The 25,732-nt window shown below is 43.2% G+C and overlaps 1 protein-coding gene across 1 annotated transcript in view; it reads left to right on the top strand.

Annotated features, from left to right (window-relative positions):
• Positions 1–25,732, top strand: part of PLXNB2 (plexin B2) — a 519,469-nt gene that overhangs the window by 788 nt on the left and 492,949 nt on the right. The gene's annotated exons all lie outside the window — the stretch shown is intronic.

Genomic DNA, 25,732 nt, shown 5'->3' with positions numbered 1-25,732 from the left:
TTTGTTCTGTGCAAACAACATCTGCTTCTCATCAACTGTGAATTCTGCTGTGGCTGGCTGGACTTTGGCTTCGAGGCTTATCTAGTGTACAGAGCCATAACCTTGATCAAGTCGTCCCCCTCCCCCCTCCGGTATTCTGTATGAACATTTAAGCTTTTAAATTATAATTAGATTGGTGGTTGTTTAATCCAGTAAAGCAGTTGCTAGATCCGAGGGATTGGGAACTGCTTAGTGTCTCCAAGATAGATGAATATAGCCTTTGGTTGTGGTGGAATGGGGGGGGGGGGGGGGGGGGGGGGGGGGGGGGAAAGGTTATTGATCATTAGAAAATGGATCATTATCGCCGGCCAGTGTCGAGATTCAGTGGACTATAACGGATTTTGAAAGGCCAGAGATCGCGGGTGGTTTACAAGGATGAAAATACAAGCTAATGATTTTTAAAATGTTAATTTTATTTTGTAATACAGAACGTGCCCTTAACTTGGGGGGGGGGGGGGTATGGTCTCATCTTATGGCTTCAGCCATCTGTCAGACTGGGCAGTTAGGACACTCCACTTTTTAAAACAGTATACTTGAGAAACCCCATTAACTGATCTGATTCTTGGTGAGAAGTGAACTTTTGTTCTACTTAAGTCCGGTTAAAAGCATTTGCGTTTTGAGACTAAAGGTGAAACTTGAACGCTCCGTGATATGTATTTAGATCTGCATAACTTGTTGGGAAGGGTGTCAGCCAGAAACCATGTTACTTGCTGTACGTGTTAGCGGAAAGACCCCATTCTTACATAGATGGGTAAACTATGGCCCTTTCTAAAATTGCCTGGAATATATATGCATGTTTGTATGTGTTTATATCTATATACATGTTTGTTGGGTAGAGGTGGAGCAATTCCTGGGATGGGCCTTGGACTTGATATGGTAACTTTTTTTTATAAAGGATTTTTTTTCTTGTAAAAACTTATATAAAGTTACTCCCGGGGTTATGTGTGCAAATCCTTATGCAGTGGCAAGAAGTTACATACTTTTAAGGTAACCTGTGTGTTCATGGGTGGAGTGCAGGCACAGTCATATGTGCATAACCATTTTATAAACATTCATAAACCACTTTGAGTCTCTTTTACTAAAGTGTGCTAGAATCTGAGCCCAACTTATTGTAACAGGATATTATTGTACGCTAAGCTCAGATTTACTTCATCACCTTTGATGCAATAAATCTGATTTGTGCCGTCTTTTAAAAAAATTTTTTTGTTATTATAGACTAGGGAAAAAGGCCTGTTTCTGACACATATGAAACGGGCACTAGCAAGGTTTTCCTCAGAGTCTGTTTGTTTTAATGAGTGTGTGTGCCAGGCCCCCCCTCCCTCCCAGTTCCAGGGTCGTTGCCCCCCTCTCTCCCCCTCCTCCAGCCACCCTGTGATGTTTAACTGCAAAATTAGGGAGCTGTGTAGTGTAATAAAATGCACCTGCAACGTTGTGAAGCTGACTCCGTGGCTTCACTGAAGTGAAGGGTTCGTAAGGTTCGTCAGATTCGTCAGTCTGTCACCATCTCTCTCTCGGCCCCGCCCTCGCGCCTCTGATAGGTCCACCACCTTCAACGTCATCACGTTTTGATGTGAGGGCGGGGCCGAGAGAGATGGTGACAGACTGGCGAACCTTGCGAACCCTTCAGTGAAGCCACGGAGTCAGCTTCACAACGTTGGAGGTGCTTTTTTATTATAGTAGAGAGTGTGCATTATTAGCATGTAGCCCCTACAGAAAGTTAACATGGGAGTATTTACTGCCTCCTGTTTAGAAGGTGCTAAGTACTCTTGCGTTAACTGTATATAGCCAGTTAGCTAGTGCTTTATACTTAACATTGTCTATCTCGTGGGCCAATGTTCAGAATCAAACGCGGGCACCACTGGTGATTAGTGCTGGACTAACTACCCGCATTAGTGAGTATAGAATGGTCAGACAATGAGCGCACCAAACATTTAGCGCAAATAGCATGCTAATGTAGTATTCTCCTATTCCTTCCCAATGCTCAGAGAAGAGCGCGTCTCTTTACTACTGAAAACCTTACACCAGCTTGGAGCAGGCATTCGGGTTTTGAAGAGAGGATTTCTCATGATTTTTTTCTTTAAAATCTGCTGGGTTTTTATATAATTTGGAAGCAGAAGGAAGCCCGTGCAAGCCCCTAAGTGCTGGTAGTGAGAGACGAATGTGTGCGAGTCAGAGTAAACCCAAAAGTGAAAGCACACTTTGGCGTCTGTTTCCTTCATTTAAATACTAGTAAAAAAAAAGCCCGTTTCTCATTGAAATGAAATGGGCGCTAGCAAGGTAATCACCTGCCATTAATTGTTATTAAGGGAAGTTCAAGGGTCCCCCCTCCCTTCTTCCCAGTTCCAGGGTTTTTGTCCCTCCCTCCCTTCCAGTTCCAGGCCCCCCTCCCTCTGAATTTTAAAAGTCATCCTGCCTTACCTCATCGGGGTTACGGTGGCCGGCAGCAGTGGTAAAAAGCGTACAGTCTCGGCACTTCAGTTTTCCCTTCTCCGTCTCTCAGCTCTGGTCCTGCCCTCATTTCCTATTTCCTTAAGGGCGGGACCAGAGCTGAGAGACAGAGAAGGGAAAACTGAAGTAAGTGCCACGCTTTTTACCGCGCAAGGTAAGTCAGGATGACTTTTAAAATTCGAAGGGAGGGGGGACCCTGGAACTGGGAGGGGGACGGACGACGACCCTGGAACTCAGAGGGAGGGAACGAACTTCCGGTGGGTGAATATTATATGCAGCCTTCCCTTCCCTCCGAGGGCGGGGCACTGAGAGGGATTGCGAGGCCTGTGGTTGGTCCCTTCTCCTTCTGACATCGCATTTCTTTCCCTGGCAACTATACAGAGTTCCCTTGAGGGCGAGGCGATTACAAACCCTATGAACACTACACGGCTTCACTGCCACGGAGTCAGCTTCAGAACGTTGGAGGTGCGAATTATTATATTAGATAAGCCTTCCAAGTTTTAAAAAAACAATTAAATGCTTTTATTTAAAGGCGCAGAAAACGGATGCCAATGTGTGCTTCCCCTTTTTGGTTTGCCAGGTGCATGCGCATAGGAGATGAGCTTACCACAAATTCTTCTGCGCATGTGCCATGCACGTTCCCAATTTTCTTTGTTTTACAGTGTGTATATAATTTGAATGTTTTTTCCTTTGAGCGTTGGTGAGCTAGGTTTCTACACTGTTCCGGTTCAGAGCATCAGCCCATAAAGCTTTTACACCTATTGCACGCCTGTGCCACACCTCTCTAACAGAAAATTACTGAAAAATTCTGCAATGTTTAGTTTAATGTGTGGAAACAGGGAAACTACCACAAAACCCCTTAATGTGGCTGCACAGTTGCCAGTTTGTGTGTTAACCATGTGTTGAGAGCTAAGATTTATACTTATTCCTGAGCAGAAGTAAATACCTGTAGCTTCAATCTAGCTGCCATTTCTACCTCTTTGCCTCTCATATTTTATATAGGCACACAGGTGTATAACATTCAGTAACAAATGGGTACGTATGATCATGGCATTTACTCTTTTTAATGCCTAGGTGTTTGTGAAGAAACAATGTGTTTTAAGCATGTAAAATGTATTGGGTATTGGCTATTTTCCTGCATTATGTTCTGAAGCGTACTTCTCCTGTTTGGCCAGCAGATGGTGCATGGTTATGCTTTAAAGCTGTTACAGAGGACTGACTTCTCTTTTTTTTTCTTTATTTGGCACATATAGTAGGAAGTGCCTTTAGTGATGTAACCAGTTTTGAAAATTACCCAGCAAATGCTGGCTGTTGCTTCAGTCTTAGTTCAGGAAGGAAAGAGAGACAGATCTCTTTGCTGAGGCTCAGTGAATTATATATCCTGACCTTCCTAGGTACTGTTTAGACAGTATATAGATGTTTAGTTAGTGTTATAATTGATCCATGTTTCAGTTACCTGTTATTGATTTGCTATGTGAAAAAAAATTTTTTTGTCCACTGTTCCAAGTTCTGAGAATAAACACAATTGTTTGTTCTGCCTGTTTGGACTGATAAAGAATCCTGGTGGTCTGTGTGTTGGGTCTGTGAATGCTTTCTGGGAACTGTGGGACCACTGGGAGTGTGGCTCCAGTAACCTAGAAATCACTGGGGATAATTGGAGAGCAGGAAACTCGCCCAGATGCGTTTGTGACCCAGTTGGTGGGAGGAAGGTGCTAGTGTAGAGCACAAACGGCAGGTGCAGGTGGAGCTGTGCTGGGGTGGTAACCCTAGGCGTGTGGCTAGGTGTTTTGTGACAGTGTTTTTATAGTGTGTACTAATAATAGGTGCCTGATTGCTCTCCAGACTGAGGGGCCAATGCTTAAAACTAACTCGGTGTTAAAAAGCAGATTTTTGTGCATGTTGTGCACCAAATGCTGAAAGGTTTTGAGTTCAGGTCTTAGTGTGTGCTAAAGATGGCCACAAATTGTATTGAAATGTATTTAAATGGATGTTAATGAGGTCAGTAAACATTCCTCAGCAATGCTCGGATGGAAACACTGTAACGTGCAGAAGGAAATGATGGCTGTAATGCCAAAACGTTTTCTCCAGGTCAGGGGCAGCATTGATTTCTTGTCAACTTTTTACACTGAATTGCGGGCTTTGTTTTCTCTTACAAACACAAGGAAGCTTATGCAAGATTTAAGTGCTGATGGTGAGGAACAAACATGTATGCGAGTCTGAGCAAAACCAAAAGTGAAAGCACCAACTGGCACCTGTTTTTCTGCATTAAGTATGAGCCTTTCAAAAATTGTTTTGCATTTTAAAATTTTTGAGAGGCTCATATTTTAAAAGTGCAGAACAGGAGTCACGTGATGTGCTAGAGGGAGCAAGTCGTGTTGCTAGCTCCCTCTGAGGATCCTGAGGCCTTATCTGTGTTTAAAACAACTCAACCTTGCCAATTGACCATCTAAAGCTATCTGGAGGATTGTGAGCAATGGACAAATTTGTGGAAGCCACCGCCAAACCGATGGCAAGTCGCTCCAACAAACGGGACAAAGACAAACTTAAACAGGATGAAGCCACGGCTGAGCAAAAATGGCCACAGAGCGGGAACGTGGGACTTACCAAGGAACACCTGCAGCAAATTACCGCAGCTGTGGAAGCGGCGATGGAGTCGAAATTTGAGAAACTTTCGCTTCAAATAACCACTTTCGAGGCAGCACAACTTGAATTAACACGCCGCACAAGAGAGCTTGAACAACGCGTCTCGGATCTCGAAGACGCTACAGCAAAGACACCCCCGCTCCTAAAAACGCTAACGGATACAATTGCAGCGCTGACGGCCAAGGTAGACGACCTGGAAAACAGGTCACGAAGAGTTAACCTTAGGCTGATTGGCGTTCCGGAATCTGTGGGGGATAGGAATCTTGCCTCCGAGTTGGAACAGTGGCTCAAGAGCGAGTTCGCGCTGTCGGACCACACGGGACCTTTATCATTGGAACGGGCCCATTGTCTGGGGCGGGCGAGAGAAGAAAGCAATGTGCCCAGAACAGTGATTGTAAAAGTGCACAACTACGTACACAAAGTGGAGATACTTAATGGATTTCGCTTGAAAAGAGAATCCACCACCTACAAAGGTAGTCCGGTGAGTATCCACCAAGACTATTCCACCTCTCTATAGGAAAAATGGAAATTATTCACCCTGCTGTGCACCCGATTGCATAGCATGAAGATCCAGTTCAGGCTGGTGTATCCAGCTGTTCTAAAAGTCAAACAGAATGGGACCTGGCGCTCCTTCACGTCAGAACCAGAAGCTAAAGAATACGTGGAGATTCTGGAGAGCAATGGACCTACTCACAGTGTAGGATGAATAGTGGACTCAACTTTTGAGGACTTACACAATAGGACTGGTTGTGGCTTCCAAGTAACTGGTTTAAGAGATAGTGTAAGTGTACAATATTAAGGTTGATGCATGTTATTGTCATAGAGGATTCGAGATCCCCCACATAAGGGTGACTCCATTATGTTTGCAAGGGGATGGATAGGGGCTGAGGGGGGGGGGGGGGGGTCAATTGGGTATGGTGGGAAGGGGATGACAGGAGGGATGGGGGAAGGGAGGAAGGGTAGTGGGGGGGGGAATGGGATTAGATAGGAGTAGATTGGGGTGGGGGGGGGATAGCAAACTCACTGGTTCTCGCAAGGAGTGTCTCAAGGGTGAAGAACGGTCTCCAGGGCCTTGTTTTGTATACTCTCTGGGGGGGGGGGGGGGGGAGTAGGTCTCCGGGGAGTAACCAGGGTATGATTTTTGAAAACACCTCTGCAGAGGCGGAGCTATTAGTTATTCTGGTGTGAAGATCTTATTGTGGAATGTATCGGGCATTACATCACCCATAAAACGCTATAAGTTCTTGACTCAGATTCGGCGGCAGGGCGCTGACATCGCCTGTCTGCAGGGAACAAAACTAAATGATGTAGAGCATGGGAAGCTTTGTCAAATGTGGGTGGGTGAAAGCCACTTCTCGGGCAATAGAAAAAGTGGGGTCGCCATTTTAGTACACAAGGGGCTTCCATGTGTAACCAAATTGGTTCATAAAGACACAGAAGGCCATATAGTACTTAATTCATGTGAACTATCAAGGCCAGAAGTTCTACCTGTGTACAGTATATGGTCCGAACTTCTACAGCCCAAGCTTTTTCCAATCTCTTATTGCACTAGGGCTACAACATACTGATGTCCCGTGGGTGTGGGCGGGGGATTTTAATCAAGTATATGATCCCGCTCTGGATAGATCCTCCCCACTAGTTATTCCTGGGACAGGACGAGGAAAAGGGATACCAGCACTTTGTACACAACTTCACCTACTTGATCCCTGGCGGTCCCTCCACCCCAACACAAAAGATTACACCCATCAATCTAAGGTGCATTACACCCATCAATCTAAGGTGCACCACTCTTGGTCCAGAATTGACTACATCCTACTATCTCAATCTTGGTTTTTTAAAGTACAACATGCTGCTATTGGTCCGATGGAGATTTCGGACCATAATACGATATGGGTGGTGTTAGATTTAAAGAAGGACACCATGTCTAATAGACAATGGAGATTTCCCGCATATCTACATAATGATAGGCAATTCCTGGAACATTTACAAAACAAATGGCAATTATATGTTGACACAAATATGGACTCGTGTGACTCCTCTGAGATATTTTGGGAAGCATCTAAGGCAGTCATGCGAGGTGAAGTGATAGCATACACGAGTGCCAGGGCAAAACGTTTGGCAGTGGGTATACAAAGGCTTGAGAGAGATTATGTGATGGCAAAGAGGAAATACTTGACCTGCCCCACAGCAGTCAATAGAGACCTGATGTCCTCAGCCCTGGTCGCGTTAAATTCCCTTATACATGACCAAGCTATGAAGCAGCTGTTGGCACGGCGGTTGAACTTCCAGATATTTGGGAATAAGTCAGGTAAATTATTGGCGAGGATAGCTAAAGCGCAGACCTCACAGCATTTTATCCCAACGATTGTAAATTCCCGGGGGGACAGACTGACCAAACTGCAGGATATAGTGGGAACATTCCACAACCACTTCACCGATTTGTACGCTGCTCAAGATAGATTCCAGGGCCCCTCAACTAGGGACTATTTAGATGATGCAAAAATGCCCCAGCTGCCGGAAGCGGCCCAGCAGACCTTGTCAGCACCTATCTGGGAGCAAGAAGTATTAAGTGTTAAGGGACCTGCAACTGGGATCAGCGCCAGGGCCGGATGGGTTTCCCAACGAGTATTATAAAATGCTAGCACCACAAATCTGCGGAGCCCTGGTAGATCACTTTGATGCAGTGGTGAAAAAGGGATTTTTTTCACCAAGAGAGAATGAGGCCCTAATCACCTTAATTCCGAAACCCGGTAAGCCTAAAGAACAAGTAGAATCCTATAGGCCCATATCACTTATTAACGTAGACATAAAAATACTGTCTCGTGTATTGGCCAATAGATTGACGCAATACATTCCGGAACTGATAGGAGAACATCAGGTGGGATTTGTTAAGGGTAGACAGGCGGTTAAGCATGTACGTAAAGCCCTTTTAGCAGCGGCATACGGGCAGGCCTTGAAGGATCCCCTACTACTGATCAGCCTAGACGCGGCCAAAGCCTTTGATAAGGTTAATCGGGACTACTTGTTCCAAGTGCTTGAATACATAGGGTTGAGAGGATGGTTTTTAGATGCTATACGAACACTGTATCACAACAATACTGCACAGATTCTGATTAATGGCATTAGGTCATCACCTTTGAGAGTAGCGCGGGGAGTTCAACAAGGATGCCCATTATCACCCCTATTCCTACTGTATCTTGAACCCCTCTTGCGTACGATCTTGCTAGACCCAGATATTAAGGGCGTTGAGCTTCATGGGCAGCAGATAAAAGTGTTGGCCTTTGCTGACGACATGTTTCTAACCCTTACACAACCGAGAGAGTCCATCCCACGATTACTGGAAGCTCTCGAAGAATTTGGCTTCTTTTCCGGCCTGCAACTCAACCTACAAAAATCACTGGCACTTCCGATACAGGAAGGGGTGAAAGAGCAGTGGGGGGATGACTTTCCCTTTAAATGGGCTGTAGGGTCAATAAAATATCTAGGAGTATATATACCGAGTGACTTAGCGACCCTATATGAAGTAAACATGGATCCCCTGAGGAGGTGCACGAAAGAGGCTCTACAGGGCTGGCAGGGCTTACCCTTGTCATTGCGGGGTAGAATCACAATGTTTAATGTGTTTCTCTTCCCCAAGTGGACCTATGTTTTCCAGATGATCCCTGTTACGTTGAGATATAAGGAGGAGAGGTGGCTACACAAAACCCTTACCGAATTCTTGTGGCAGGGCAAGAGAGCACGTATGGGCCTGAAGAAGCTCATGCGACCTTGTCATAAAGGGGGATTGGGGTTACTGGATTTAAAGCTCCTGGCCGTGGCGTGTTGCCTGTGGCACTTGTCCGACTGGTTCCGTTCGAGGGATTTTTTTCTCCTGCACCTTGGTGGAGACTTCTCTGATGGCACCGATGGGGTTTGCGTACTGGCTCCATGCGCCGGCGGGAGAGCTACCGGCGCTGGGGCCATGCGGGTACATCTTAGGTTCCCTACGCAAGGCATGGAAATGGTTAGGCAAAACATTTAATTGGATCAGTTCCATATCTCCATTGCACCCCATAAAGGGTAATTTGGCGTTCCCAACAGGGGGGGGGGGTCTTCTGCATTGTTTAAGAAATGGGAAGCTTGTGGCATTCTATACTTGTTTCAGGTGGTGTCTGAAAAGGGGACCATGAAACCTTACCAAGCTTTGTGTGATGAGTTTGGGCTTGAAGGGAAGGATTACTTTTCTTACATGCAGCTTAGTCACTATGTTAGATCCTTGCCTGCAGCTAATCTCACACAGAATGTATGGGACTCTATGAATGAACTGTTAGGACTGGAAGCCCAGCTAAGAGTGCCTCTAAAATACTTTCATCATCACATCAGAGAGTTACAGAAGGCCATTGATTACGAACAAGTAGCGAAACTATGGCAACAGGAATTACGTTGTCGCCTTGATTCTGGTCAAGTGGAACGCTGTCTGAGGAGCATATATCAGATCACAGAGAATGTGGCCTGGCAGGAAATGCAATACAAATTTCTCATGCGCTTGCACATCTCCCCACATAGGGCCTACAGAGCGACCTTAAGACCAACAGACGACTGCCCTAAATGTGGTAAGGCGGGAGCCTCCCTTGGGCATATGTTTTGGTTCTGCACAGTGATACGATCCTTTTGGACAAAACTGGGCAGGCAAATCTCGCAAATGTTGCAAGTGCAATGGTGGCCGACACCAGGACAGCTCTTTGAGCTCTTTGTTGTTTGAGGTAGGCCCCCAGCGGGGATGAAAGACTTCTTGAAGCGGTCAGTTTTGATGGGTAAGCGTACTATACTGCAATTGTGGTTGAAACCAGACCCGCCTAGACTATCACAGTGGCGTGGTGCTATGATGCAATGCTCTATGTTGGAAAAGAAGAAAGTGGGAGACTTGGCATCTAAGAGGGGAGACAAGTTCTGTAAACTTTGGCTACCTTTCTGGGATACTTTGACACCTATTGCGAGAAGCAGGATTTTGAACTGTTAAAAAGGGAAGGGAGGGGAGTGGGAGTTGTTAAGGAGGGTAGGATGGTGGCGGAAGGGGGAGTTGGGACGCAGTTAAAACAGATGACTAGAAATCATAAATGAGATGTACTGTGGTACGTGCTGGATAAAATTGTCCTATATTATGTTATGCATTGTTATAGAATATGTGTCATCAATAAACATTGTTTCAAAAAAAAAAAATGCAGAACAGTTCCAATGTGTGCAACTTGAAGCACACAAACCCCATGATCCTATAAAGGCTGCCAAAAATTGTGTGCAAATTTAAGCACATTTCCAATTTGTGCTCACAATTTAATTGAACAACTCAATTAGTACCAATAAATGACTCCTCTCTCCCACCCTAGCATCACCCACATAGAATAGACAATCGGTCAGGATCTAGACCAAATGTTAACTCTTCACAGCGACCCAGACCCAATCCCAGCAGCCAGTAACAGTCAATTCCTCCGTGCCCCAGGTCCTAAGTTCAGTAGTGCGAGGTAACAATCAATCCCACATTGGGGACCAAACTTGTTGAAACAGTCGCCATGCTCTAGGACATCGCCGTTGGACATCCAGCCTCTCCAGTTTGATTACATGAAATAGCTCATTTCTCCAAGCAGTCACAGAAGGTGCAATGTCCTGATGCCAACACTGTAATATACACTTTTGGGCCAGAAAAAAAGCCTTATGTAAAAGATGATTCGGACCCGATCTGAGGCCCCAAAGAGACAAAGTTAGAAAACAGGATGGCAGCCCAAACAGGCAGGTGTTTACCCAAGATTGAGGTCGTATAGGTCAGCCCCCTCGCCCAAAATGGCTTAGTCAATGAACATGTCCAAAACGTATGTAACAAGGGCTGCTAGAGCAACCCACAACGTGGACAAACAGAAGTAGATGCAATATGGGCCAAATGTGCCCTATGAGGTGAGAGATACAAGTCAGAGCAAAAATTTATACTGTTTCGGGAAAAATCCTGGATCGAGTAAGTCTTTTGATGTTTTTCATTAACAGGCGGAGGCCATCACTTGTGACTCCGCTCCTCTGCCCTCAGGCCCCCATTTCAGGCGTTGGCCAAGGTTTCATAGTCCCAAAGGGGCATCATACTGCATAACCTGAAGTGGTAGAAAGAGAGCATCTAGAGTCTCTACTTAAAAATTAATGTAATTTTGTGCCTTTTTTAAAATGCAAAATTAGGTGCTCTGTTAAATTACCCTCGCAGGGGAAAGTTTTCAAACTGCATTTCTACAAAGTTTGCAGGTAATCTGTTTGCACCGGTTGTTCAACGTGAAAATGAGTTCATACTTTCATTTTTTGGGTACACGTTCCTCATGCAATTTTCAGTCTCCTGCTTGATTTTGCTGGTCGAAATTACCTGTGGTTATAGCAGTCCTGCCCAGGGAAGGCCTCCAAGAGATGTGGCTAATCAACATGCACGCTTTGACCCTCATAAAGGGTGGGCAGTTTCCAAGTAGCCTTTTTACCTGTATAAAGAGTTTCTGAAAATTGCTCTCATTCTAGATGCTAATTCAGCCATTTTAAAAATACAATTGTTAAATCAATTTTTATCCTACTTTCCAAAGAGGAAGAGAATGTTTGAAATTCCTATCCCCTCCCCCCCCCCCCCCCCCCCCCCCCATTTTCAAGACACATCATGGTTTGACAAGGATGTGATGGTTTTCGGATACATACGGACAGGCGGTAGGTGTGCGAATCTCAGACAGGGCTGCTGCTAGACATGCTGGGACCCATCAGTGGCCCAGATCCTGGAAAATAACCTCCATTGGTTACAGAGAGAACATATCAAATTCATTTATTTGTTTGTACTGCATCTCATAATACAGCAACAAAACATTTCAAATTGTTTGTTTGAAAGCAATTTCTGTGCCAAGTCAAGTTTTTTTTTTTCCTATGCCCCCCCCTTTTTTTCCATAGAAAATAGTGGTATCATACTGCTGCAGAGAAACTTTATAAAACCCAAATCGATTTTCATCAACTTGTCTCCTCTCTCCAACACATAGCTTTGAATTCTGGTATGGCCTTGAGCGTAGGAGCCAACTTTTGAACACGATTTGGAGACAGTAAACACAACACACATGACCCCTTCTGGACGCAATGAAGGCATTTGCTCACTGCTGGAGCATGCAGAGCTGGCACCTGTGGCACTGAGCATGCTAATTATTGCATTGCGTCTGTTGCCAGAAATTAAATGCATTTGGTTTTTGAATGTTCCTAGCTACAAAAGCGCTCTTGACCTTTGCCCACAACTAGGTTATAATTCATTTCCTGCACACATGTAATGTATTAGCTTTTCTTCTGACTAATGAAAAAGCTATTTACTTTCTTCACTAATGCCAAAACTGTTGTCACAAAGGAGAACTTGAGTTCCTGTCTTATTTAGTTATTTGCCCTCTAGCAAACATTGAAACCAGTCTTATTAAGGAATTGTCAATCCTGTTCCAATCATTTCCTCGTAAAGCTTCCCTGGTAAATTCTTCTTGCCAGACCTGTGCAGGGAATGTGAAGGGGACAAAGATATTTGGTTCATTTTCTTTATTTTTCCTAGATATTTTCCTATTCATTTACACACATTTTGTTGTAATTACATTTTAACCCACATTAAAACTTTTAAATGCATGCTGATTGAGTTATTGTGCAGTATTTTGCAAATGAACATGCATTAAATTATTTAGCAGCACAAAATTTTTTAAGGCAGGCCAATAAACCAAATCGTACCCTCTGTGTAGGTTACTGCAAAGGTGATGCTAATTAGGGGCCCTTTTAATAAGCTTGCCATTATGTGGGGTTTTTTTCTGTGCGTGAAGGCCACTTTTACCACAGCTGTAAAATGACCAATTTTCTAACTGTTATGTTAATGGCCATGCACTAATGTTTCCATTGGTGTGTGACCATTAAAAAAAACAAACCTACCATGTTAGCCCTTACTGCCACCTATTTTGTAGGTGGTAAGGACTCACCTGGTAATCCTGCACTAACCAGTTAGAACATCTATATTCGTGTGCACTGTTTAGTTCAGGAATGCCCACACTCTGCCCCAACATGTCCACCTCAAAAATAAAAATATTTTTTAGTGTACAGTTATTAGAAACATGATGGCAGATAAGGGTCAAATGACCCATCCAGTCTGCCCATCTACAGCAACCACTATGTCCTCCTTTCCCTAAAAGATCCCATGAGCCTGTCCCATGCGTTCTTAAATTCAGACACAGTCCTCATCTCCACCACCAGGAGGCTATTCCATGCATCCATTAACCTTTCCATGAAAAAGTATTTCTTAGATTGTTCCTGAGCCTATAACCTCCTTAACTTATCTCTGAAACTGATGTTAGTGTTTAATGATCTAATAAAGGAGCTGGATTATGGATGAGTATCGGAATTTGAATTTATAGGGCATGAATTGCTATTGGGTTGATTGATCACAGAGCCTCTATATCCGCTCCCTCCCCCCCCCCCCCCCCCGACATTTCAAATTAATGTGCCTCCCTAATGTCCATTACATAAGTGATTTGTTATGGAATAATAAGGTGCTTTCTGTGTTCTCTCTCTACTCTCATTTACATGTTCTTTTGCTCTTCCACTTCTCCTCCCTACATATACTTCCTTCCTCTCTCTCCTCTGTCTGCTCCCCCACACCCAGTACCCACATTCTTGATCTGTTCTCACACACGCAATCTCTTGGGCTTTTCTGTGTGTCCCCACCCTCACTGATGCTTTTACTGTCTTCTCTCACAGCCTTCTCACGACTCTCTAGTACTTTCCTCTTAGTTCCTCCACATTCCTTGATCTTCCCCTGTCTCTCTCACTTTTTTCCCCTCTTCTCTGTACACACTCAAACCCCACTGTCAGCCTGCATTCAATCCCTGAGTTCCTACTTGCCCCACACTCCAACCAAATTTCCTGTTCTCCCTCCTATCCGTGTCACCAAGTTCATGCTTTCCCCAACTCTTTCATTCTCCTACTCAATCCCAAAATCTTTTCTCACCTCCCTATTCCCAAAACTCTGGCCTGAGTTCCTGCTCTTTCTTCCCCAGGCAGCTCTTTTTCACCCCAATCCTGTTGCCAGATCCTTGCTTTCCCCTTACTGCCTAATCCACACATGCCTGCTGTCTAGCTCCATACCCCAGTCCCTACCTGTACCCCTCCCCGTGGTTCCGAAATCCCTGATCTTTTTCCCTGGCCAAGTTCCTCATTTTTTGTTCCTCAGATCATGCTTGCCGTTCCTCACCTAATGCTGCTGCTGGATTCTTTAAATAAATAGCCCCTTGTGGGTTATGTACTGCACTTTGCTCAGACGTCTGCAGAGGTAGAGTGAGCTGGAGCGGGGGGTGGAGGTGGATCTTATAACAAATGAGTGACTCCTGTTGAACATAGGTCCTGGGGAACTGGGTTCGATTCCCACTGCAGGCACAGGCAGCTCCTTGTGACTCTGGGCAAGTCACTTAACCCTCCGTTGCCCCAGGTACAAATAAGTACCTGTATATAATATGTAAGCCGCATTGAGCCTGCTATGAGTGGGAAAGCGTGGGGTACAAATATAACAAAAAAAATATGCACAAGGTTGATTTGCATACACTGCCTCCATTATATGCAAATTTTTCATCCATATTCATTGTGGGTATCCTGAAAACCTGAATGGCAAGAGCTACTCCAGGACCAACTTGGCAAACATTGGTCTAAAGGCACTATAATCTGGACATTGTCTGCATAGGTATCAAGCTCAAAGACTGTATTAAAAAGACCAATGGGGACAAAAATGTATTAAACATAGGTGCAAGAATGGACTCCTTTGGGACATGGCATGGAAGCTCATAAGAGTCAGAGACAGTCTTTTGCCAGACAACTTAAGTTCTGCCAGAGAAATTAAGATCAAAATCACTGGAGCACTCAGCTCACTATCCTTATTTCTGTCAAGCGAGATAGGAGTAGTTCATGGTCTACCATATCGAAAAGTGCTTTGAAATGTAGAGATAACAAAAGGATGGTTGATTCTTAACCAATTCTGACTGATTGTTTGAAAGCATCCCTAACATAGCTGTCTCTGTGCTATGGTGAGGATGGAAATCAGTCTGGTTGGGATGCAGTACCTTAAGAGATTCTAAAATTCTGTTGGATAGTCCTTAACAACATATTCGGTAACCTTAAAGAAAAGGCATATTGGCTATCGGCCTGTAATTGTGAGATGAGATGGGCCAGGTACTGTTCTTCAGACTTATGGGACTGGAATGGAGAGGGAAAGATCTGCTTGTGGACTGCATAAAATTTGTTGTCAGGCCATAGGCTGCCCACCCCGGGATAGAACATGATCCTCCATCACTTAAGTAAGGCAGTGGTGTTGAACCAGTGAGTTTACAAGTGCATTCATTAATAATGGTCATGTGGTAATTAAAATGAGAAGTGTAAATGATTGGTTAGAGCTGTGTATATTAGGGTGTGTCTTTATCTTACTGGTTTCTTTTTGGCCATTTTGGTTCGTCAGTGATTCTGAAGTCGGTAATTGAAATCATAGGGAAAAAAACACTTTGTTTGTTTCTCCCAACCCTATCTAGTATGTCTGCCTTCTTTTGGGCAAGGGCCACTGTATCTTGGCCTTGTGTGGCAGAATCTTTATCTAAGAGAGTCCTTTCTGTCAGATCTATAGGTTTTCCTGATGGCAATGGTGCTTGTCTTTCATGCTTGTGAATGTGATTTCAGTCTTTTGTGCATGATATTTTAATTCACTTTGAGATATTCATGGGGAAAAGCCTTAATTGTTTAACTGCTTTAAGAATAGGTTCTGGTCGGTGTGGAAGAGCTGGCTTTTCACAGAAGAATGAAACATTGGGAGAAGGGAGTACCAGTATGGGATGAGAAAGTTTAATAATTCATAAACAATGTGCATAGTGCATACCATGGCCAACTTAATTGGAGCATTGACAACATATCAATGTTTTGGCACAAATCTTTTTATCCTAATGTGAGATTTTTTTTTTTTTTAATGAAGTTGACTATAGGGCTCATTTTCAAAGCACTTAGACTTACAAAGTTCCATAGGGTTACTATGGGGCTCATTTTTGAAAGAGAAAAATGTCCAAAGTGTCATAAAGCAGCATTTGGACAAATTTCTTCACAAAATGTCCAAATCTGTATTTTTGAAACTTATTTTGTAGATGTTTTATCTGTGCAGTTCATCTGCAGTGCATCCTGAGGGTGTGTTGGGGGGTGTTTTGAAGGTGGGATTAGGGCATGCCTAACATTTGTACATTTTACAGCTATAATGGAACAAGATCAAAATGTCTACGGTGAAAACTTCAATGTTTTGTTCTAGACCTGTTTTTCTAATGAATAAGACACAAAAAGTGCCCTAAATGACCAGATGACCACTGGAGGGATTCAGGGATGACCCTCCAAAAAAGTGAATAAAAATAGTACTCGGATGTTATAGCCAGGTCCATCAGAGCAGCATGCAGGTCCCTGGAGTAGCCTAGTAGTGGGTGCATTCATGGATCCAGGCCCATACATCCTCCTAACTGTTGTGGTGGAAACTGTGAGCTCTCCAAAACTAAATAAAACCCCACTGTAACCACACATAGGTGTCCCCTTCACTCATAAGGGCTATTGTAGTGATGTACAGTTGGGGGTAGTGGGTTATTTTTTTTTTGGGGGGGGGGGGGGGGATAGTGTGTTTTAGAGGGCTCAGCAGACAAGGGAGCATTTGTATGATGTCCACAGCAGTGCGCCCTACAGTTCCCAATTGCTCTCCTGGGATGTCCGGGGAACCAGTGTGCTAAAAATGCTCGTATGTCCCAATGGCTTGATTTTGTGCATTTTTAACTTGTACATTTTTTTTTAATGGCCTAAAAAGATAAATTCACAAAGCACAAAATCTTGTTCAAAACGGTATTTTCAGGGGGGCAAAAAGGCGTTTTTCTTCTCCAAAAATATTTAGGATGCCAACCTTTTGTTTATAAAAGATTTCATGTTTTAATTTTATTCTAAGCAGAGGTATATGTTAGTAAAAAGGTACTAAATGTCAATCATGTATTCTTCTTTTTTGTTGGGGGGGGGGGGGGGACTGTACAAAGTGAGCTTATAGCTTTAAAGAAAAGACTTGAGAACAAGAAATTCCTTGATGTGACAGATGTTGTTGATATAAAACCATACCTTGAGGCTTTTTTTTTTTTTTTTAGTAGTGTTTTGAAATAGATCAATAGCAAATATTACTCTGTGTATGAATCCGGAAGGTTTGTGCAATAACTCTGCTTTGTGGTTACTGAGATGGATCTTACTGTTCATTCCTGTCTGATGGGTTTGTGGGAAGGCAGAGACTTTGCAGTTTGATAATTGGTTTTGTTAGGGAGGTAGCAATGGTAAAGGGTCAGCTATTTTAAGCTAATTAAATCAGCTGTTTTACAGTATTCATCTACTGAGAAAAAAAATGCTGGATTCATTGATTGCAACACAAACAATGAAACTACATTCATGTGCTATGCTGAGAAAGCATTTATTGCTGTACTGACCAAAAGTGTTTGACAGAAAATATTGCAATAAGGATCTTTTGAAAGATTTCTGACCCATGAGCCATCACGTCACAAGATATTTACTGCAGTTTTGCTTTTATTTATTTTTTTTCTTTTGGCACATACCCCAACAAAACCGTTTTGTATTCTTTCATTTAGAGTTTAGTAATAAACCAAACGTGATATGTATAAAACGGTCAAAAAGCAAACTGTATGTTTGATACTACTTTGTAAAATTGGATTCTTACAACAAATTACTTTCTTATGCATTATTCTTTATGTATCCTATACTATTTATTGTAAGCCACATTGAATTCAAAGTTTGGAATAATGTGGGCTATAAATGTCACAAATAGTAAAGGAGAATTTTCACGCAACATGAGAGTGCAGTGTTTATGAAGCTGCTGTGTTATGGTTAAAGTTAGACCTTCAGATCTTTCTCCCTGTGTCTATAGTTTCAGGATGACTAACCAGCTTATAATCGAAATTTTTCGCTGGTGATCTTCCGACACAAATCGGGAGATGGCTGGCCATCTCCTAAAACCGGCCAAATCGGTATAATCGAAAGCCGATTTTTGGACACACTCGCCAGCATTTGGTCGCGGAGGCGGCTAAACTTCAAGGGGGCGTGTCGGCAGGGTAGTGAAGGCGGGACGTGGGCGTGCTTATGAGCTGGCCGGCTTCAGCTGATAATGGAAAAAAGAAAACCGGCGATGACGAGCATTTGGCTGGTTTTACTTGGTCTATTTATTTTCACAACCAAGTCTCAAAAAGATTGTGAAAGATCAACAATTGAGACACAAATACTAGGAATCATTCTCGACAAACATCTGACCCTTGAAGGCCAAGTTGCTGCAAACCACGTCAAAAAGCTTCAAAACACTATGGAAACTGAGAAGAATCGGAGACTATTTCCCCAGATGGTCATTCTGTCTTATAGTACAGATGCTGATGTTGTCCCAACTAGACTACTACAATGTAGCATATGTAGGCTGAAAAGGAAACCTACTACAATCTTTGCAGATTGTCTAAAACACAGCAATGAGACTGATATTCAAAAAGTCGAAATATGATAGAGCAACCCCATTACTCATGCTACATTGGCTCCCAATCAAGGCCAGACTATTTTTCAAAACCATCTTCAAAATATTTTTTGGCGTGTCACCGGACTACATGTTAGACGTGATCAAACTATCACCAAGAAATGCAAACCCAGGAACCAGAGGTTACAGACTACTTCACCTGCCCAACCACAAAAACTGTTCAAGTACTATACAAGTTCATCTACATGGCGAGATTTAGCTACCTGGGCTCAAAATGGTGGAATTCAATTCCCATAGTCATAAGAAGCATCGCGATCTAACTCTGGTTCAGAAAAGACCTACCTCTTCAGGAAATTCTATGAGTAAAATATGCACTAATCATTCTGGAACAACAATACACAACACAACCTCTAACTGTAATGCATCTTTTCATTTAAGAAATGAATTGACGTATCTTCTCAAGAAACCCAGTGACTATTCCATATGCACTAATAGTTATTTTGCCAACCACTGTAAAACACAGCATCATACAACCTTGTAAATGTAACTGAATCAATGTAATACAGCTGTTAAATGTAAGCCACATTGGACTGAAACTTGTTTTTATATAATTGTGGGATGTAAGTATGAATAAATAAAATTCATGGTTCACCTTTGTCATAGGTCTAGTGTCTTTTTTTTTTTTTAATATATTCTCCATTTTTTATCATGTAAATTCAACCTTAGTCATTCAAATTATGTTAGTTCAAACAAATGGCGCACTTATCTTCAATAAAGTGCATCAATCAAAATACAGGCCCCCATAGCCGGTATGATCATGTTTCGCATTAGCTGCTTCCAGGGTTAGTCCTTACTGCAGTATAAAATCACAAATAAGTATCTCCTAAACTAAACAAAATTCTGGATACAGCTCTTCATTTACTGACCTGTGAGAGCAACAACTATCTTCTCATGTCTTGATAAAATCAACATTCTACACAAGAATTTATATATAAACACTAGTAAAAAAGGCCCGTTTCTGACACAAATGAAACGGGCGCTAGCAAGGTTTTCCTCGGAGTGTGTATGTTTGGGAGAGTGTATGTGAGAGTGACTGTGTGAGAGTCAGAGTGAAAGTGTGAGTGTGTGTGTGTGAGAGAGAGAGTGAGTCTGGGTGTGAGTGTGTTTGTGAGAATGAGAGTGTGTGCAAGTGTGTATGTGAGACACTGTGAGAGTGTATGTGTGTGTGCGAGAGAGAGAGTGTGTGTGAGACACAGATTCTCTGTGAGAGTGAGTGTGTGAGTGACTGTGTGGCACATAGAGAGTGAATGTGATACATTGTGAGACAGAGTGTGTGAGAGTGAGAGTCAGAAAGACATTGTATATGAGAGAGAGAGTGTGAGCCTTGCCCTCCCAATCCATGCCCATCCATGCTTCTCTGTCCCCTGCCCCCTCCATTCATCCTTTTCCAGCAATTCCCCTCTCTCCCTGAGCCCTGCCATCTCAATCCATGCCCATCCATGCTTCTCTGTCCCCTGCCCCCTCCATTCATCCTTTTCCAGCAATTCCCCTCTCTTCCTGAGCCCTGCCATCTCAATCCATGCCCATCCATGCTTCTCTGTCCCCTGCCCCCTCCATTCATCCTTTTTACAGCAATTCCCCTCTCACCCTGAGCCCTGCCATCTCAATCCATGCTTCTCTGTCCCCTGCCCCCTCCATTCATCCTTTTCCAGCAATTCCCCTCTCTCCCTTCCATGACCCCCCCTCGCATCCATGCTCTTCTGTCTCCCATGTCCCAGCATGTCCCGCCCCCTTCTTCCCCCCCCTCGCATCCTTGCTGTCGTTTCTCCTCTGCCCTCCCGCTCCCATTGTTCAACTGCCCACCCTCTTCTCTTCCCCCTACATCCCTTTTTTTTTTTTTTTTAAATTTACCTCCGTGGCGGCGGTTCCGGCAGCGTCAGGGAAGGAGGCGGCGCTCCCGACGTCTAGCCTTCCCTTCGTTGTGTTCCATCTTCTTCTGACGTCATCCTTGACGTCAGAAGAAGGCGGAACACAGCGAAGGGAAGGCTAGAGACGTCGGGAGCGCCGCCTCCTTCCCTGACGCTGTTTTGTTTGGGTTTTTTTTTTGCGCGAGGGCGGGGCAGAGACGGCTGGCAGCCTGGCTGGCTTCACACCACGAATCCACAAACCCTAAGAAATGTTTGAGTGACTTCAGAACGTTCACGGTGCGTTTTATTATATTAGATATGGCAACAATGCATCTATATTGCCACCTTCAACTCCCAATTCAATTCTGTCAGTGACCCTCCCTCGGGATGTTACCAATAGAATGTCCACACTCTATCCAATGAGAAACCAGGGGCGCTGCCAAAACTTGATTCTGAAGCCTAGATTTGTGTTTATAGAGTCTAACTTTTGACAATCTGGTGTTAAACTCGTGCTGTAATAGGATGCTGGTGGTGGCCAGTACTGAGCCACTGGGTACCTTGAATAGTTGAACTACACTATTGACTGTGTCACACTGAATATGTCCTGGTGTATGCATATAGTCCCGACTGTGTCACACTGAATATGTCCTGGTGTATGCATATAGTCCCAACTGTTCATAGGACAAGATTTTTTTTTTTTTTTTTTTAACCACAATCATGAATGGTAAGTATATCCCAAATCGGTAAAGTCACAGTTAAGGGAGTAAAGCTACAATTTTATCTTGTTGCTTCTGATTTGATATATTGTAGTAATCTCTCTGGGCAAAGTTTGGCTTTCAAACACACTGACCGTGCTATTCCATGAGGGTAGCCATGCTCAACAAATCTGAAATAGACTTGTTGAGCTTGACTTTTTTTTTTTCTTTTTCAAAATCCATCTCATTAGAGTAAATCTGTCTGACCCAAAGAAATTGGCTCACTGGTAAAGTAGCGCTTAAATTGTGCAGATGAAAACACTGGTAGTGTAGAAATGTGTTTTTGGCAATGTTTGGGAGACAATCCAGCTTATAATCGAAAGACAAAAACGCCTATATTGCGAACTAAATCGGGAGATAGGCGTTTATCTCCCAAAAACGAATAACGCGGTATAATCGAAAGCCGAACTTGGACGTTTTCAACTGCACTCCATCGCGGAAGCGTACAAAGTTGACGGGGGCGTGTCGGAGGCGTGGTTATCACCCGAACAGAGATGGGCGCCTTTCGCCGATAATGGAAAAAAAGTATGCGTTTGTAGCTAGAATTTAGGGCACTTTTTCTGGACCCTGTTTTTTCACGAATAAGGTCCCAAAAAGTGCCCTAAATGACCAGATTACCACCAGAGGGAATCGGGGATAACCTCCCCTGACTCTCCCAGTGGTCACTAACCCCCTCCCACCACAAAAAATGTTTCACAACTTTTTATTTTCACCCTCAAATGTCATACCCACCTCCCTGGCAGCAGTATGCAGGTCCCTGGAGCAGTTGTTAGGGGGTGCAGTGGACTTCAGGCACGTAGACACAGGCCCATCCCCCCCCCCAACCTGTTACAATTGTGCTGCTTAATGCTTAGTCGTCCAACCCCCCCAAACCCACTGTACCCACATGTAGGTGCCCCCCTTCACCCCTTAGGGCTATAGTAATGGTGTAGACTTGTGGGATTTGGGGGGCTCAACACACAAGGGAAGGGTGCTATGCACCTGGGAGCTCTTTTTTTTTTTTTTTTTTTTTTGTAAAAGTGCCCCCTAGGGTGGCCGGTTGGTGTCCTGGCATTTGAGGGGGACCAGTGCACTAAGACTCCTGGCCCCTCCCACAAACGCCTTGGATTTATTCGTTTTTGAGCTGGGCGCTTTCATTTTCCATTATCACTGAAAAACAAAAACGCCCAGCTCACAAATTGTCGAATAAAACATGGACGTCTTTTTTTTTCGAAAATACGGTTCGGTCCGCCCCTTCACGGACCCGTTCTTGGAGATAAACACCCATGGAGATAGACGTTTTCGTTCAATTATACCCCTCCACGTGGTTTGAATGGTAGATCCCTTTCTATAAACACGAGCATTTGTCTCCCCTGCAAGTTAAAAAAAAAAAAAATTATTTTTGTTTTGGTTGTGCTGTGAAGAATGTACTTGTCTCATTGTTATCCTAATGGCTTTTGTAAGTTTCTGTGCTTAGTATCGTAGGCCCCCTTTTAAAAAGCTGCGCTAGTGGTTGCCGGACGGCAGTGCTGACTTAGTCCATTCAAAATGAATGGGCTGTGTCGGCATTACCATACTGACAGCCGCTATTGTGCCTTTGTAAAAGGGGGCCTTATTGTTTTACTTAACCTTTTTTGCTTGCATGTGCTGCATTTGGTTTTTGTAATTTGCATTGCTATTTTGGAACCCACATAGATTTTAAGGCAGAGGGATACAATTTTTTTTTTTTTTAAATAGTGGTAGAACACAGGATTAAACTTCTGTATTAAAACAATAGATTAAGAGGTTTAAGTGTTCATGATCTATGAATTAAACATGGATTTTGACTGTTTCTTGTTTTGTTTTTCTCCACCTGACCTGGTTATTTCTAGGATACTTTAGCCTTCCAGTAGCGGAGGTTAGGCTGAAAACCACTTAGAAGGAAGAAAGACAGTGTCCTAGATAATATACAGATTATAAGGTGGAATCTGCAAGAAAAATTAGTGGCATCAGTGTGTGTTTGTTTCTTAATAGCATAAGAAATGAGGGAGACTGGAGGGCCCAATTTCTAAATCCGCCTGGCTGCTCTCTGCCATAAATGACTCTGTTTCATCCTCTGTAAAGTTGACTAGTGATTTCATTAGGTGATTGTATCTCGGTGGGGTGTTGCTGCCTCTCATTCTGAATGCAGCAGCAGAAAAGACAACTACAGCCCTTAACTCATGATGCCTTCATCCATTCAAACATAACAACTGATGAAATGCATTGGAAAACCTTATTTCTTCCCCTGCTGGCTAGTCTTGCAGATTTCTTTTCTTCCTTCTCATGTGTTTGCCCCCTGTCCTGCAGCCCTGTGATTTTCCTCTTTCAGGTCCTACAGTTGCAACGTAGTTGCACCACCACTGACAGCTTCCCGGGTGTTGCAGCAAAGTGTATATGTGTATCCCACTGGTCCTCAACAGTTGTAACTTGGGCTGCATCTAAGGGTAATGACACATTAGGCTAGATTCTATATATAGCACTGAAAAAAGAGCTTAAAGTTAAGCATGGTTTATAGAATATTGCTTACTCTTGGGAATCAAGCCCAGTGTATCCCCGTTATTCTATAACATGTGTGTTAATTTTAGGAATGCCCCTGTTACGCCCATGACCTTCCCATTTCCGTGCCCCTTTTTCAAATCCTGTGTGGATATGCCAATTAAATCTAATTACTGCCAATTATTGGTGCTAATCAACCTGGTTAATGGTGGGATTTCTTTTAGTAATGATCCCAAATGTCTGTTTTCCCAGATTCATGAATCATTTTTGATTTCTCCTCTTCCAGCCAAAATCTCAATTGGAGAACCAGATTGAGAAAGTGAATTTTGGGTTACCGTCTCACTAATGTGACTTCTGAAAGTTGTTGCTTCTGAGTAGAATGATATCATCTGTAGTTATTGGTTGCTAGGAGTAGACTGATAGAATCAAATAAGCTTTTTTTTTTTTCCCCCCCTACTGTGGGAGGTGGGATCTCTCTGGAACTCATTGCCTGTTCCTCTCTGGAAGGAATCTTTGCTTAAGAAGCATTGTCAAACTGAAGACACAACTTTTGAGTGTTTGCTTATTATTCTGAATAGGACCTTCCATTAGCCATTGCCAGTAGGAGATTGTGATGCTGTGGACCACAGTTATGGTGTTTTTAAATGTTTCCTTGATTGTATTTGCCATTCCTTATCTTTTAAACCACTTTCTTAGGCTTATGTTTGTTCGTGTTGTTACTATTACCACTTTTTGTAACACAATTGGATAGCTTTATAGTTTCATGTTGATGCCTTCAAGCAAATAGCTCTAAAAATTAAAAACTTTGGTCATTACATTATTGTATTAGTTTTGACATGACAACAATTTGACCCTTAAATAAAATTTGCTGTTCTTTTACAACTATCAAAGGTTCCATGCTGTTAGTCAAAACTACAGCCATCTTGGTTTTAGTTTTGACGTTTTAAATTGCATTACATCTTTCAAATGTCTTGGGAATAGGTGTTTGGTATTTTTTGTTTTCTAGTAGACAAGGTAGGTGTAAATATTACAACCATAGTAGAGAGAAGATGCAGCCAATGCTGGCCAACTATCAGGCAATTGCCTATAGTGGCAGTTTAGAGGTAACAAAGAGTAGCTGCAGAGAAAGCAAACTGATATATTAACAGGCACACGAAGAGGTCCTTGAATTGAGAAGATCAGTACAGGGAAAACAGAGTAAGGCGTGTAGTTCCTTCACTCTTCCACCCCCCCTCCCAAATAGAAGTCCACGGTAGAGATTATACAATAGGTGGCATGTAGAAAGGTGGGGGGGGGGGGGGGGGGGTAACCATCCTTTTAAGAGATGGAGGCCTTAATTGTCAATCCTAGAGTGGAATCTGCAGCAAGAAACGGACCACAGAATAGTAAGAGGGAAGAGGAAGGGAAAACAAATTCTCTTCCTCCATTCTACTGTTTCATCTCTTGCTGCTTTGCTGCCCATTTTTCCATTATTGCCTATGTTCTGCTGTAGATTAAAGATGACGGCTGCTTGTGCCACGTATTTTGTAGTTCTATAAAACCCTTTGCCATTATAGAGCACTATTTTTGAAGATGGAAGAGTCCTTAATAAAAATATAGTTCTAACAGGAAATTTGACATTAAACCGATCTAAGCTCTCAGGTGGACTGATGAGTACAATTTCATAGCACATGAGGAGATCGTTATATATTGGCTTTAACTGATAAGTTATCTTCACTTTTAACTAGCTAATTTTGGCTTCCAACGTTTATCGATTTATTGAAACCATCTTGATGCTGTTATCCTGTATGCTGTGCAAACTTAATTTCCACAGGCCAACGGTTTGATCAATGTATCGGACCTTTGTCATTTGAAAGATGTTTTAAGGTCTGTGATACAACCTAGGG

The sequence above is a fragment of the Microcaecilia unicolor genome, chromosome 10, assembly GCF_901765095.1.
Source record: "Microcaecilia unicolor chromosome 10, aMicUni1.1, whole genome shotgun sequence".
Classification (NCBI taxonomy): Eukaryota; Metazoa; Chordata; class Amphibia; order Gymnophiona; family Siphonopidae; genus Microcaecilia; species Microcaecilia unicolor.
Note: the sequence above shows the minus strand (reverse complement) of the source record. Positions and strands in the feature narration are given on the sequence as shown.